The sequence below is a fragment of the Watersipora subatra genome, chromosome 2 (assembly GCF_963576615.1).
Source record: "Watersipora subatra chromosome 2, tzWatSuba1.1, whole genome shotgun sequence".
Lineage (NCBI taxonomy): Eukaryota > Metazoa > Bryozoa > Gymnolaemata > Cheilostomatida > Watersiporidae > Watersipora > Watersipora subatra.
Genome location: NC_088709.1, coordinates 72346190 through 72363296, shown reverse-complemented (window position 1 = coordinate 72363296; position 17107 = coordinate 72346190). Strand labels below are relative to the sequence as shown.

Genomic DNA, 17107 nt, shown 5'->3' with positions numbered 1-17107 from the left:
TACTTAGATAGTCAACCTTGTTGTTTGTGATTAAATTATTCATTAGAATTTATGATGGATGCATTTTAAACATCCTTTTTCATGTTTAGAATTTTTTTAGAGCTGTCAACAGATTGATGAGAGGACTATGCTCTGTCCAACTCCAAACTTAAAAATGGAACTGGAAGCTCTTTTGGCAGGAGAGCCTCCCAGTAAGCAAAAAACATTTGTAAACTTCTGGTAACGCTTCATAGTTATATCTATATATCTTATGTTTTTATAATTGCGTTTGCATGCAAGGTTGCAGAAAGTAATAAGGTTTTTACTTTATCTAAGAAATATTTTATAACCTTTGATGTTCATTTTAAATAAAAATGACAAAATATTTTGGCCCATATACTTACAAAGAAAGCATGAAAGATCTATAATTTTTATGAAGTCAATTCAGGAGAGTGATAAGACCATAATTTTTGCAAAAAGCTTACATACTTTTAAAAGAGTGACAGGGCATTGCCAACAAAAAACTTCTAAAACGGAACAGCTTTGCCTATTTTAGCTACTCCAATATTTCCTATGTAAGCTTTTGTAATTTTGTTCATGCGATACGACATGCAAGTGCTTTACCAAGCGCATACACCTGAAAATGAGCAAATAAGTGAACTTTTTTTGTAAATAGCGTAAGTTCTAACATTTTTTGATAGAAAAGATGCAAGTCTTAGCAAGTTACTCAACTTATACTAAATTAGTCTTCAAATCATTAATTTGTAAAGAAAACTGCTGTTTTCCTTTACTCTCTACAAGACCAGAATAAACTCACCGAGCGTTCACACGCAATAATATATATATTTGCCCAATAAATATATTAATATACATGAATGCAATGCAATGCGCACGCAACAATGACCCTCACGCAAAGAGGCTGTGCTAGCTCAGCTTTACGTTTACTACAAACGTCCTTTCATAGATGCCTACCGTGATAAGCTTTGCTTCCTTATATCTTTGGCGCGATCTCTTTGTCTGCTTTGTTCCTTCCTCTCGGCAGTTGAGTCCTGCTGTGATAAGGAGACTCGGCTTGGTTACCCTTTGCTTGTAGAATCGGTTCTGCCGACCCTGGTCATGGTGCTCTGCCATTACGAGTCTTTGATTTTATTGTAAATTAGACAAGTATTAAACGGATTTTGCGGCAGAAAAAAATCTTGCAGCGACTGTTTTTCTGGTAGAACCTTTATGAACACTATAAATTATGTTGCCTCTTTTAACATTACAACAGTCATTGCTGAGCATTACATTAAATATTGAATTGCTCATTGTATCTGCATGACTATTTTTGTACCAATATCAGCTTCACCATTCAGTTTTATTGTCAACATTGCAAAAACTGTTTGTAATTAAATGTATTGATAAATGAAGAGTTTGTTGTGAACCAAATAACAATTATCAAGCAGGTGAACCTGAAGAACAGCATTCATTATAAATAAAAATGAATTCTCACAAGCAATATCATGAGCATAAATGCCAAAAGTATTTAACATCTTTTTAAAAATTTAAAATGGTGTATTTTAGCACAGAGCTGCCATAGTAATTATACAGTTGCTATTATCAACCTCTAACATATGGCATACTATAAAAGCTTCATTAGAGATTTAAAAGACAAATTACAGCTTTTTACCCCTAAGTTATTACTAGTACTATAATTCCAGAATACGAAATCCAATAGAAAGATTTCACTATTCTATACCAGATCGGTGGTAAGATTTACATATAGTTTTTGTTTCAAATTAATCAGAGAAATATATGCAAAAATAAGTGTACAATGCTATTTATACAGCAATGGAAGGGTCTCCACCACCTCCTCCAAACTCTGATGAAGCCGCGAAGAAGAGAACTGAGAAAGATACAGATAGTGTTACTGGTTAGTCCACACACGTGCTTTTAATAAATCATCTAATGATAGCTGTTTTGTCATATAGAAAATCAAAGCTAATTGACAACCTATATTCTGAGATATTAGAGTAAAAAAAAATTGATGTGGCTACTTCATGACCCTAGTATTACGGACTGTGTAAAAAGTTGAAGCTGATTTTCTAAAATTTGTCACTAGGACCATGTGTCATGTGTCATGTGTCATGTGTCATGTGTCATGTGTCATGTGTCATGTGTCATGTGTCATGTGTCATGTGTCATGTGTCATGTGTCATGTGTCATGTGTCACTAGGACCCATGCTTACATCGTTGAGGCACCATTAAATTATCTTTGATCGAATGAAATTTTGGCTGAAATATATCTGAAGTGGAGTGTTCAAAAGATATAGAACTTGGTGAGGTCGCCATATTTTGACTATAAGAAATTCTTTACCGACTCATCACTCAGTCCACTTGCTTACTAAAACTTGAATACCTGAAGTCTGTGTAATCCTTGAATAAGACTGCTAGTTAGCCCGCATCATGCTGCAAGGTATTGACAAAGCATGAAATATTTACTTATATACTGAAGAAAGAACGGAGAAAATTATTATTTTTATATTCTTTATATATTTACATGTACTTGTATTTTATCAAAACTATGACAGCCTAAGACACTGCTAAAGATACAATTATTTGATATACAGCTATTTACCAATTCGTTATATAATGAAAATTTTATTATGTGGTTGGTTTTTGAAACAAGTGTTTTTTTCTTTATCTGCCTCTGCTACCATTTACAGTTGTAATTCTTACTCTAAGGTAAAATAGTAAGGTATGATTATTACTGAAATAGAGTTCAGAATAAAAGTATACTTGTTGAAACTACAGCCTGCCTTTTGCATTTACACCATCCATCACGCATTTCAGCCTACATGTGAAAAATTATAAGCGACTGTCACATTTCTCTTTTAATATTCATAAACAGTTAATGTATTGTTTGTTACGACAATGTTTTAGTTTTCGTCTTTTTATTATTTCAACCTTTAATAGCTATATCTGGTAAGCTTTGTATAAAGGTATATTCTTTCTAAAGAACTGCGTCTTCTTTGCTATCTTCTTAAATACCCCAAGTCCTTCCCATATCTCTCACCTTATGGGTGGTTTTAAGGCTACCGATTATTTCCTTTTTGCTAACATGGCAGCCAAATCTCAAAACGATATTATTTACTTAAATTCTTGCTAAAAGCTATCAAAATCTTTATAGCAAGTCAGCCTATTAAAGAGTTTATATTTTTGTGGTTTTGTTCACTGATTTTTTTATTCGAACTTATAACTAGTAAAAAATTACAAACTAATTTCATATGTTAATTCATTTATGTTAATGAATGTTTAGCCAAGTGATTTTGATTTCTTATATGTATGAGCAATCTATATTTGAAAATCTTTTTGTCAAAACCAAGCTCCGTTATTTTTTAAGCCAGCTAGTAAATGCATGTAAAAAAATCTTGTAAAACTAGAGTTGCACACCAAGGTTCAAAGGCAAACATTTTTACTACTTGCAGATCTATCAGCAAGTGCTATGATTGGGCTGGACAAGGTCAACTTTACTCTTGGCTTCCAGATGTCTGGATTAAAGACATACAGAGATCTATTGAATGGAGACGACTTTGAAACTTTAAAATTGGCAACACTCTATGTTTTTTCTGATCCAGTCTTCTACCTGCCTAAACCTAGCGAGTTGGCTAACAAGTTTGCTAATGAGAATGCTACAATCATGGTAAGTGAACCTCCACCAACTTCTTCTATTCACAATATTTACCAAAAACCGCTGCACTACTTTACTGCTTCATAATTAACCACTTGAGTACAACGGCAAAATTGTATCGTGTATCGTGACTTTATTTTTTATTGTATATGAATATATACAGTCAAAAAGCATGCTACTTGCAATGATTAACTGCATCACAAAACTGCCATACACTCTGATATCCTTGGCTCATCCGCTTTCCTTTTATCCATCTCTGAGTCCATCTCTGTGACCTCCTGTGACCTCTGTAACCTCCATCTCTTTGACCTCCTTGGTCGCAGTGGCCAACCTGGTGGCCAACCAGAGGGCTTTATCAAGAGTTATACTTTCAGCTGAGCTGATGGCCAGCTCAGTCTCTTTTGGAGCTGGATGGCCAGCTCAGTCTTTCGGTCATTTCGGAGGAGTTGGGCGGATCTCCTCGTGTCACCTCGGCGATCTCTCTGAGTTGACTCCTAATCTGGGCCTGTCCAACTACCACTACATGATACCTTGTAATTACTAGCTCTTTTATAAGGATTGGTACTAGCGTTTGATCTGTCTGACTCACCAACAGTATTTGATAATCATCAGTTAACTAAAACATTCAAACTATTAGTTTATGAAAAATCTTGACTTGATAGATTAATGGCTAATTTTAAACCTTCAGTGCATAAAATAAACACAGCCATTGCTTTTTTATCCTTAACTCTATCCTTGGGAGTTTTCCTGTTATTGTCATATTTATGTTTTGATAGTTATAATGCTTATACTACAAGTATTATACGATTATACACTATTATAATGTAGCTAGAAGGAGTATCATGTGTTATTATGATCGGAATAGTGCTTTATTGACATCAAGAATGGTCTAGAGTATTATATGGTGGTATCAAAAATGGTCCACAACATGGAATGGTACACAATGTGAGATGGTGGCATCAAGAATGGTCCAAAATGTGAAATGGTCGTATCAAAAATGGTCCAGAATGTGAAATGGTGTTATAACAAAACTAAATCTGCATTTTAAAAATAATTTTACTTTTAATTCATTTCTTCTTTTCTTCTGTCTCCACTCATCATGACAGAGACAATTTTTGCTAGTTTTATTTGGATCTTGACTAACTCAAATAGTACTCAATTAAAATGTTTCAATTGAGCAAAATTTCATTGCATTTTTATTATATTGGCATTAATTCATAGCAAGCCAGCTTACAGCTCAGAAAGCGTTCTAGTGTAGGAGTTGTTAGAAAAAGTTAGTTGTAAAATATATAGTACAATGCATGTTATAAAATGATACATCATTTATACATGTACATGTGTACATGTAATCTGTATGCATGTGTAGACACATATACTAATGTGTGTGTAAGCGGATATGTATGTGTTTATATGAGTATACATATATGTGTGTATGCATATGTATGCATATATACATATGAATGCATATATATACCTATATAGTTATACACACACAAACAATCATATGCATGTACACACTCAATCTTATGCGCGTATATGCGCATATGTATGTGCATATATGCGCATAAGAATGTGTGTGCACATGCACACAATTGTTTGTGTGCGTATAGGTATATGTGTACACATAGACATATATGTATTACAAACCTATATACATATATGCATATATATGTACATATGCATGTGTGCGTATACGTATGTATGTTTTACATGTATATACATATGCATGTGTGCATATACATGTACATATACACATATGTATATACATATATGCATATGTATATACATATGCATGTGTGCGTATACATACGTGTATATGTACATGTATATACATACGCATGTGTGCATGTACATGTACATATACACATATGTATAGACATATGCATGTGTGCGTATACATATGTGTATATGTACATGTATATGCACACATGCGTATGTATATACATATGCATGTGTGTGTATACATATGTGTATGTGTGTATGCATATGCACGTGTATGTGCAAGGTATATGTATTTGTGTAAGCCTTTCGCTTTAGGCTTGTGGAAAGCTGACTTAGAAAGTTGGCAGTACAGTGCAAGAGCATTTGTTTTAGATGCCTTTTTGGTGACTGCCATTGCCTTTCATGAAAAATATTCTATTTAAAAAGTAGCCTAATTATCACAACTTTTGAAATATGCTACTTAAAAACCTACAACCCTTTACTATCCTTAAACTAATAGCGAGTTTTGCTGCCTTGAAGGAGTTCAACCCAAGAAAAGACAGCGTTTTCCAGTTCAAAGGCAGTTATCTTGACTCTGGCATTAGTACACAGTAAAGATCGGAGATGGACTTTGCTCGATTACACGCCTCACCTCAGAACTGATAGAATGTGAGCCTCCAGAAGAACCACCAAAAGTATCTGATGGCAATTTTTATGTGTATGAAAATAGAAATCTCCCACAAATGAAGGTTAGAAACAACATTGGTTTATTTTATGATCAGTTAATTAATAATTGTTTGTTGTTGGTTATACTTAGAGATGGAACATGTGTACACATGTCTGTACTTGATGTAAGAGTTGTCTGCTCATGTTAAGTTTTACCATCAAAATAAGAAATCATTCTTTAACATCTTTATATGTTTTTTATCAAATTTTTGGTAGCCATAAAATGTATTTATAAAGAAGCTACTTTGAACTGTGTTTGTTTTAAACACAATCTTAAAAACTTTTTGAAAATATAGTGATCATTTCTTGAGGCAATATTACATTCGTTTTTAATTTTTTGCTACACAGAGCTCTGATTCTATTCGCAACTTAATGCCAAGGCTTCATACTGCCAGGCTTTCCGTGTATATTATCACTTTACCTAGAATACTATATAAATAACTTTATTAAATATTGTTTAGTTGTAAAACGGTTGTTAATCGTTGATTAAGACTTTGCTTATTTAAAAAAAATTATCAGTAGACTTGTGCGAAAAACCTACAGGTAAGTTTATATGTTTTGATGCTCCAGAACAGTTACAGTACATAAACATTAGCCTGTACATTTAAAGAGTCTAGTCGTCAGTTGGTATTTACAAGAGAAAATATTAAAAAAACATGCAGCCAATAAGTTAAATAAAACACATTAAATACAATAAACTATTAACTATTATGTTTGACATACATGCTAAAACTTTTTAATAATCAAAATAAGTTACGAGTAAATAGCAGTTTTTTAAGTCACACGAGGGTTCAAGGTTGACAGACAATTTCTATTTTGAGTAAAACTGATTTGAAAATGTTCAAGATCTAATAAATGAATTGCATGCAAAAGCTATACAATAAATGAAATTTAGTTTTACACAGTACTTGTGAAATGCAACATAAAGCTAGCAAGTAAAAAAAACTCATTTAATGTCAGAAGAACATGAATGATATGAATTGAATTTTTAAAAAACTTGTTTTTATATTTGTAGATTTCAGTTGGGTCTCTTGAATTTTTAGCTGGATATGTCTATTATACTCCAAACCGTTGGGCAGAGGACGCTGCCTTTTGTAATGGCATTATAGCCTTGGCTGTCGTTCTTCCTCTGTTGATTATTACTATTGTGGTCGCTTTTCCTCTCTGTAAAAAATATCTACGTTGGCGAAGTGAGAAGTTGGCAGCGCAAATATATGCTCTTGGTAAGAAGGTTTAAAAGTCAAAGAGAGAGACTTGTAGTCTCATAAATAAATATAATGGTTACCGTACTGTATAAGGTAACTGAGTATAAAGTGATAAACAAATTTTAAAGAAGTAATTCAAACGAAAGAAGATGACTTATGTTTATTTATTGCACCTATTTATTTATTGTACCTTATTTATTGTATTTATTGCATTTCACTAGGCCACAATACTTGCTTAGCACTGTATTGAAGTGTTTACTCAAAATAATAATTATTATTTTCATTCTTATTATGAATTATTACAACATTATTATGATGATTATCATATATTTTTTACTATTATACAATTATTATTATTATCATTAATATTATTCTTATTATTATTTTTTTTTATTATTATTATTATTTTTCTTATTTTTATTATTTTTATTATTATTATTATTTTTATTATTTTTATTATTATTATTTTTATTATTTTTATTATTATTATTTTTATTATTTTTATTATTATTATTTTTATTATTTTTATTATTATTATTTTTATTATTTTTATTATTATTATTTTTATTATTATTATTTTTATTATTTTTATTATTTTTATTATTATTATTATTTTTATTATTTTTATTATTATTATTTTTATTATTTTTATTATTATTATTTTTATTATTTTTATTATTATTATTTTTATTATTTTTATTATTATTATTTTTATTATTTTATTATTATTATTTTTATTATTATTATTTTTATTATTTTTATTATTATTATTTTTATTATTTTTATTTTTATTATTATTATTTTTATTATTTTTATTTTTATTATTTTTATTATTTTTATTATTTTTATTATTTTTATTATTATTATTTTTATTATTATTATTTTTATTATTTTTATTATTTTTATTATTTTTATTATTATTATTTTTATTATTTTTATTTTTATTATTTTTATTATTTTTATTATTATTATTTTTATTATTTTTATTATTATTATTTTTATTATTTTTATTATTATTATTTTTATTATTTTTATTATTATTATTTTTATTATTATTATTTTTATTATTTTTATTATTTTTATTATTTTTATTATTATTATTTTTATTATTTTTATTATTTTTATTATTTTTATTATTTTTATTATTATTATTTTTATTATTTTTATTATTATTTTTTTTATTATTTTTATTATTATTATTTTTATTATTTTTATTATTATTATTTTTATTATTTTTATTATTATTATTTTTATTATTTTTATGATAGCAATTACTGTACTCAGGCTGTATGGCATAATATGGTAATTTATTTTATGTAAGTCTATGCTGTATTACACTATAGTGTGTGATATTTAGGTGGAGTAAAAACTATAAAACAAAAAAAATTAAATGAGAATTATAAGATCGTTTTTCTCTATATTATCGTTCAACTCATTGTGGTTAACAGCAGATATGAAGTATTTTAATTAACACTGATGTAAAATAATTAAGAAAAAAGTTTTATGTTACACATTGTTATATAATTAAGATTATTTGGCAAATTCTATATGTTTACATAGGTTATATGTTATCTATATATATGATATATAATTATAAGTCCAAAATATTTTTATCAGTATACTCATCTATGAATTACAATATGAAACGATTATCTGAAGGGTATTTCTTTTTGCTCAAAGCTAAACAAATACGAGATCGCAACTCTATCAATAAAATGTAAAATGGAAAAACCAGTCAGCAAGCTATTCGGCGCTCGAAACGAAGGAATAAAACTTTTATTTATCACCGATAATTAGTGATAATTAGTGATATTTTGGGTGATTAATACAATAGAGATTCACATGATAATAGTGATTTCAACTCTGAAGACTTTGAATATAGAGAGACAAGTCAAGGTTATGGTAGCTCGGACGATGATAATGCTATATCTACTTGCGCTGTATTTGTGAATATGAAAAGGGTGCTCATAATAGTGACCTTAATACAAGCAATACCTATGCTATTAGCTCTAATACACTGGTTACTTCTACTGAGAGGTCAGATGATAGAGCATATATAATCACACAGGCTTTTAATGGTTGAACAAATGTTACTGACTTAGGTGTAGATGGTGACAAGTCTCCGCTGCTTTACAACTTTTCTACTCACTCAGGGCCCAACTTGACACCACCTGCTGATACTCTACTGTTAGAATATTTTGATTACGTCTTCCAAGGTGAAAGTATTTTGTAGGCGTTTATAGTAGCAGAATCTTACAAGTATTACGAGTATACACGCGCAAAGAAGGAAGTTCTGCAACAACCGTCTAAACTGCATATATGACAAAGTGCTACAGTGTTTATAGATTACCAATTTTATTGCATTGGCAACAAACAATTACACCATTTTTGTCGTTTTTGAGAGACTTCGACTGGGCAAAAAGGTTGAACAGAAAAAGTTGCAAAACTAAAAATCAAAAAATTTTATTTGTTATAAAAGTAACCGAGTTTGTGACAAAAAGTTGTTTCAATTTTTTATGTAGAAAATCTACCTTCACAGGCACCAAGCTGACCTAAAACATTTTATTTTAATAGTCCTTTTGATTAATGCAGTAATAGGCAGCAGCTAGCCAAAGTATTTTTTTGTTCTTCAGCCAATTCCTTTAGTCGACTCATAAAACAAGTTTTCTTGGAGTTGCCTTTAATAATATTTGTAGAGAAAACAACTTCAATTTTCTTTCCACATTTTTGTTAACTTTCAAAAATACAATTCATAAATTTTGACAGCTTATAATTTTGATAGCCGAGAGGAGGATTTCATTGTACCATCATTGGTTCAGCAACTCTATATAAAGATAAAGCTTTGTTTCAGCTAGGGTGACTGCCACTGTTGTAGAGGTCACGTGACATTCTGTAAATTGCAGATACTTGTAAACCTTATCATTACCAACAATGTTTGTACCCGCTATTGCTTTGAACTTTGAAATGTGTTTTTATGATTACTTTAACACTTTAAATGTTGGGCACGGGAAACTCGAGAAAAAAATCTTTCCGCCGTAGTCTTAGCCTGAGTAAACTCGATTTCGTAGTTCGATTTTTTTCAATACTTTTACTTTAAAAATGGTTACAAAGTTTTTATCAATTTGTGTGATATATGTTTTTAATATACTAATAACTCTGAAATTTTAAGCTAATTGCACAACTAGTTCCTAAGATGTTGCTAACATACAAAAAACATTTGTAACTGATCGATAACGGAAAAATGGCTCTCGACGAAACCCGGGTGGTTTTTGTACTTTCCTCATACATTTTATTACAAAATTTTTGTCATCTTGTTTGATATGTGTTTTAAGTATGATTTCAAATTTTTAAGGTGATGAAACAGTTGATTTTTAAGATATGGCCACAATGCCAAGGACACTGCTAATCGATCAAAAAATGAAAAATGGCTGCTCCCAGAAAGTTAGTTTTTAATGACCCACTGATTGAAACTCTTAGCAATGAAGGTAAAAATAAACTACACTAAAAAGCTTTTTATACCCAGAAACAAGAGTTGTACACTGAAACTAATTGTCTTTCTATTCATAAAAATATACAAACTATTTGAGTTGGTATACATCAACTATTATGCTTCTTTAGGTACCTCTAATTAAAACATCACATGTTTGAAATAATGAGAAGAGAACCTATGTAAAACATTTGATTTCTGTTTCTTCAGTGAATTTTCACAACCTTTGAGCTTCGAAATGACGTTTAGTTCAGAAGAACTGTATATGCTATACATGTATTTGTTGACCAACATTCGATTTTGATATGTTTTCTCTTTCCTTCCGTTGCATAGAGCTTTTCCTTGTATCCAGTTCTTACAGGAGAAAACCAAAATAAGTCATTGACAACGTGATCTCCAAGTTGATAGCAAATGATTCCGATTTGTCAAGCTTAGATGTAGCAATACCCTATTAGCCACTAATGTGATACCTTCCTCACTCAAGAGCTTTCACAATCAATCGTTGTTAACATGGTCTGGGATCATGGGTAACTGCTTGTATATACAAGAGTAGGCTTCAAACTGTTGAGCAATCTGGTATTCTAGTTCACAGTCTAACTTAACATCTTAGCTGCAAACACAACCTTCGAATATCATTTGACGGTAAAGTTAATATGAGTAATTTAGAGGTGAATCACGCTGCTAACAGCATGCTGCGCGTGCTGAACAACTACAGTCAGCAATAGTCTGCTTATGTGAATAAAAAATAAAAATACTTGAGTCAGTGACTACTACACCAAGGTAGAAAGTTTCAAGAGAAAGCCTTCAATAGCCAGATATATTTGGTGGTTGGTTAGTTTTGATCTGTCACAATAATATTGAGTAAAGCATTAGTAAAGGCTAATGAAATTTTGCTTGCTATGTGAACTATACCAGACACCAGAGTTAGCGTTAGATTAAATATTTTAAAAGCTAATTGTCACTTCATTAGAGGCCTTGTTTGTCCTTCTGTCCTTCTGTTCATCTGTCTTTCTGCCCATTTGTTCACCTGTCTAGCTGTCCTTCTGCCGTTCTGTCGTTTCGTCCTTCTGTTCTTCTGTCCTTCTTTCCATCTGTCCTTTGGTCCTCCTGTCGTTCTGTCCTTCCTTACTTTTGTCCTTCTGTCCTTCTGTCCTTCTGAAGCCATGACTAGAGCTTCAAATCAAAGATTGATACAAATGGTATTTGAATTTGCAAAACTCAGTTTGGTAGATCAATACTCCAACATGGACACCAAATGACTAGTTTGGATCTTTCAATGTAACTGCAAATAATTTTATTGAACAAATTTACATTACTCAATGCTAGTTTTTACAGAAAAATTCCATTTTAAAAGTTGCTGCAGCCAAAAATTTTTTGAAGTTGAAACAGTTGAGCAAGCAGAATGATTATTTTTTAGTATAAAATTCTACATAGATAAGAACACTATGTATAATTAAAAGTAGAAGAAGTTTCACAATCTACACTTAGTTAGGTTAAAACCTTGTCACTGCTGAAAACACTTTGAAACTAAAATAGCACAACAAACTGGGATGCTAATTTATATCTTTAGTAATGTCTCATGCAATCTCACAGTTACATTGACCATAGGTTTAAAATGTTCCAAAAAACTCATAAACACAGGATATAACCTAGAAAATGTAGCAGCGTGCTACCAAGTTTGTAAACAACATCCTTTTATATCCTAATAATGGGAACCCTTTTGCATAGCTAAATAAAAGATTCCAATCCGGATTTTGTTCCGAAATCTCATGTGAATTCTTATTTTTGTAGATGACAAAGAGAGAAGCATGGCCGACATTGTGGGATTTCTAAAAGAAGCAATACTCACAATGGACTTTAAGCATGAAAATGTTTTATCGCTAATTGGGGTCATAGTAAAGGAGTGGCATCGGCCTATCATTGTGCTGCCTTATCTTGAAAATGGTGATCTCTGTACATTCTTAAAAAAGGAAGGACAGGTATGCTGTTGGCAGCTTTCTGAAAACGTTAGCACTCAAGCAAACTAAATAACGATTAATGCAAGTCAAGTAATTTGATCCATAGCCAGGCGGTTTAGAGGTCTTGATCTGCAAACCATAAGTTGTGTAAATTAGTTTCTAAAAGGCCATTGGCAATGGCTCTGATGTTGGTGATGGTGGTAGTAATGGTGATGTGAATTGTGATGAGGTTGGTTGCGATGGTTGTAAGGTTGAAGATCGATTAGTTATGCATGCAAAAATTGACAATAAAATTCGATGCATGCGCATATTATAGACTAGCAGTTATTAAAAATTAGACGTTATAAAATATATTGTAGATTACTTTACAGTTAAGGTATACATGTAATTTTTATAGATGTGAGTAGGCTGGGCTGTAAAATTGTTAACCTATGTTATAGTTGAGTTACATGTACAATAAACGTCTATCAGCATTCTACATAATGCTTGTTTTAGATCATCGTTTTAGCAGACATCATACATTTTGCTTTTCAAATTTCAAATGGTATGGCATACCCCGCTGAGCAGAAGTTTGTGCACAGAGATCTGGCAACCAGAAATTGCATGTAAGTAAGGTATCTTCTGCAGAATCAATGTCTAGGTAACTACTTGAACCGATATGATCTTAGGCAAAGTTTAGAGTAAATTCACTTTTTAAAGCAAAGTTTTGTAGCTATTATATTTGTTTGTACAAATTACTATAGCTTTGGAAAGAGTGCCAAGAGAATATCAGGTAAACCTATGTTATATCATTAACTGAAATGAATAAAATTTAGCTCACTTTATAAATGAACAATAAAAGGAAACTTAAAAAAATAAACTAATTTTATCATAATCATGTTCCACCCATATCTTTTTCTACTGTTAGACGAAGACCTTAGCATTATCTTTTTTATATAACCTGTCTTTCACCTCTCTTTTTTGGTTGTTCAGGTAAATTAGCTTAAAGCTCAAATTGGCTCTGAGCTGATTTACCACATGCCTCTACTTACAGGTTAAACACTTCATATATTGTAAAGATTGCTGACTTTGGAATGTCTCGGGATGTCTATGAAAAAAGACTACTACAAAGTTAGAACCATGAACCAGGCGCTCCCCATAAAATGGATGGCACTCGAATCCCTCAAAGAAGGAAAATATACCACAAAATCAGATGTGGTAAATAACAGCAATGTTTTAAAAGTAGCAACATATTTCACAAATATAAACTAGATGAAAGTATTTTTGTGTTATATCAGACATTCTATAAACTTTATCAATTTATATGTAAAAATTCTGTTAAGATTAATCTCATGTGATAAAAAGGATTTACAGACACGCAAACCAGAAGAAAAAAAACAATTTAAAGGAGAAAATGATAAAGTCATAGCATCTTCACAGTTTGGAATAAGTTTGAATATTTTCTAAAGATCATTTTAGTTAGATGTAAAGTGTGAGTATTACGGTAAGCTGTAGAGAAAATATTATTATCAAACAGGCTGACATTTAAATTATGTAGCTGGTGGGTGTCTCTTAGCAAAATATAATTTGTATAATATAGCAATAAAAGTATCATAACATAGTACGTATAATATAATTTAATATAATATTGCATCATACAACATAGTATAATATAAAGAATATTTTACTGCTAGATATAAAGCATAAGTCATTAAATGTAGAGGGGATAGTTTTATCAACTATTGGGCACTTATTGGGCATTTATTTAGGTTATGATTGTCTATTAGTAAAATATAATTAGTTTTCTAACAATTTGTAACAAATTAATGGCATAATTTATAATGAATATCGTGAATCATAGTTGTAAATATGTTATGAGACCTGTTAAAACTTTGCAGTGGTCATATGGTGTAACGCTGTGGGAACTGCTTACCAAAGGTGCTACTCCTTATCCAGGAGTTTCAAATTACCAAATGAAAGAATACCTTCTTAGCGGGAAAAGACTGAATAGGCCAGATATTTGTCCAAAAGCCATGTAAGTAACTAACTAGAGCTCTTCAACACTAAATTGGCATACATGTAGCTCCTAATGCATGCTAATAATCAATTAAAATGAAAGATCTCTATGCTGACTTCCCATCTCTAACAATCTCTGCTAACTGTATTCTCTCAAAGTTGAAGTATACTTTTCAGTTAGATAAATTCAGATGATTTACAATGGGGGTCAGCAAGTGGCATATTTTGAGCTTTATCTTGCGTTGTGAATGGTGTTTGTTTAATGGCGAAAAACTGTTTTTTACTGGCAAAAAAGTTTTGCTAAACTTTTAGAGAACGCTCTCTGTTTGGTCAGAATAGCAAAATTTTAGAGCAGACCTTTTTAACAATGAATAAGAGAAAGCCATTAGAGTAAAGTGGGTTTTCAGGTTCAGCAGTACAAAATAAGGAAAACTTAGAATTAAGTTTTTGCTGATAGCTGATGCACAAACATGTAGCACAAATTTGCAAAAAGATGAAATTTGGAAAACAGTCAATTATGCTTGTTTGTTGAAAAGCCCAGGTTCTTTACATGCATACACACTTCTATCAGAGAAAGATAAACTGTTTAATTACATGCAACTTTGGGACTCAGACTAAAAGATGACTATCTAAGTGTCATGACATGCCTATTTTTTAACAAGTAATTCATTACTTCTATCATTACTTACAAACTTATAATCTAATCTGTCAGAATGTCAGGTTTTGTGTTAAAACGACCAATTTTATGCACAATATACTTTTTTGTATATCAGTATTCTTAGTACACTTTAAAACTATATAGCTTTGTTTTTCAGCTCAAATTTTATTAATGGAGTATTACTAAATGCCCAACCATTTCTTCATGCAAAAATATCAGACTATGTAATATGAAAGATCAACTTATCCAAACTTCAAACTCAGGCAAGTCAGCAGACAAAACTAAAGTCAATATTTTTTCTTCTGATGATTCAGACATCCTTTTATTTGTACAGGTAATATGTTTTGCACAAACTCTCTATACCACATTTAATGTTAAACATTTTTAATTTGTGTAAATTTACAATGTCGCCAACATCTGCATTTCAATATTTACAAGGTAAGCCAATTTAGGTTACTAGTGAAAGGATATATAATAATGAAGTCTTTGTAAGATGATATAAAAGTATGAATTCTGTGATAGAACAAACAAGGAGTTTGCCTGCTGTCACAGATAGCTCAGGTACTGGAATCTATAAATAGAAAATTGTGAATTGTTTCTCTACAAGCATCCAATTCTGTTCTGCACTCTCATTCTCTTGGTTACATGATGCATAGATGCTGATATACTAACTAGCTTTAAATGCCAAAAAGGTAAAGTAAAATGTTACCTACTACCTTGGAATACCATTTAAAAACCAGGGTGTTGTGTAGAAGGACTTAATTGTTTGAAGGTCTAAAACTAGCTATATTTTGACTAAGCAAACCGATTAATATCGATTTTTAAATTTTTTTTAATTTTTTTATTGATAATAAACTAAGATTTTGATTAATCTATATTCGCTAACCGAAGTAAAGTTTTAAATGCGTAAGCATTGCCCTTCATAATGTTTCCAATATTGACTAGTTTTTTATATATTGCAGTTATGAAGTGATAATCAGGTGTTGGATGGAAGAACCTGATAGTCGACCACCATTTGACGAAATTGCTGAGTTTTTGAACCACCTGCTCAAAGGTACTATTGGTCCACTTGCTGAATCTCAGGAAGCAACTGTCAGATATTACAATGAAAGAATCACAACAAAGAATATTCCAGAAGACTACTTGGATAGTGCTTATGCGGGATAATGTTATAGAAGTAGATGACTATGCAATAGGTGGCATATCTTTAGACAGTCAATCAGCTATCTCCCAGAGCTGAAACTAACTGCAGTAAAACCCACAGTTGCTAGCAGATCTTGAGTAAAGATTATTTAAGATTATGTAAACAAGAAATTTCAAACTTGTCTTAAGTAGTAAAGCTTTTTTGTGCTCAACATACTGCAAGACACATTTTTTACTTTTGGAACTAGCTATAAATGAGTTGATATATACAAAATAGTACATCCAATTTAGAAGTGAAACAAACATGAAGATAAATAAATTGAATCAGGAAGAATGTTAGGCTCCATGATACTAACTTAATGCAATTTTATTAGCTAGCATGGTTGGCTAACAGTTTTAAAGCTTTAGCGGTTTTCCTAAATAAAACCATCAGATTAAACTGTCTCTTATAAGAAGTAAAAGTCACGCTGTTCTCTGGATTACAGAATAAACAAATTTGTTACTATTCGCAACATCCTATTTTTCAGGATATGTTGTACCAACAAAAAGCTTCACAATATTGATAGTTAAGAACACTAGGTTTTT

General features: G+C 30.9%; 1 pseudogene; it reads left to right on the top strand.

The window, feature by feature from the left end:
* The first annotated feature begins 6037 nt into the window (after nt 1-6037).
* LOC137388522 (hepatocyte growth factor receptor-like) lies at nt 6038-16619 on the top strand (annotated as a pseudogene).
* Nucleotides 16620-17107: the final 488 nt, after the last annotated feature.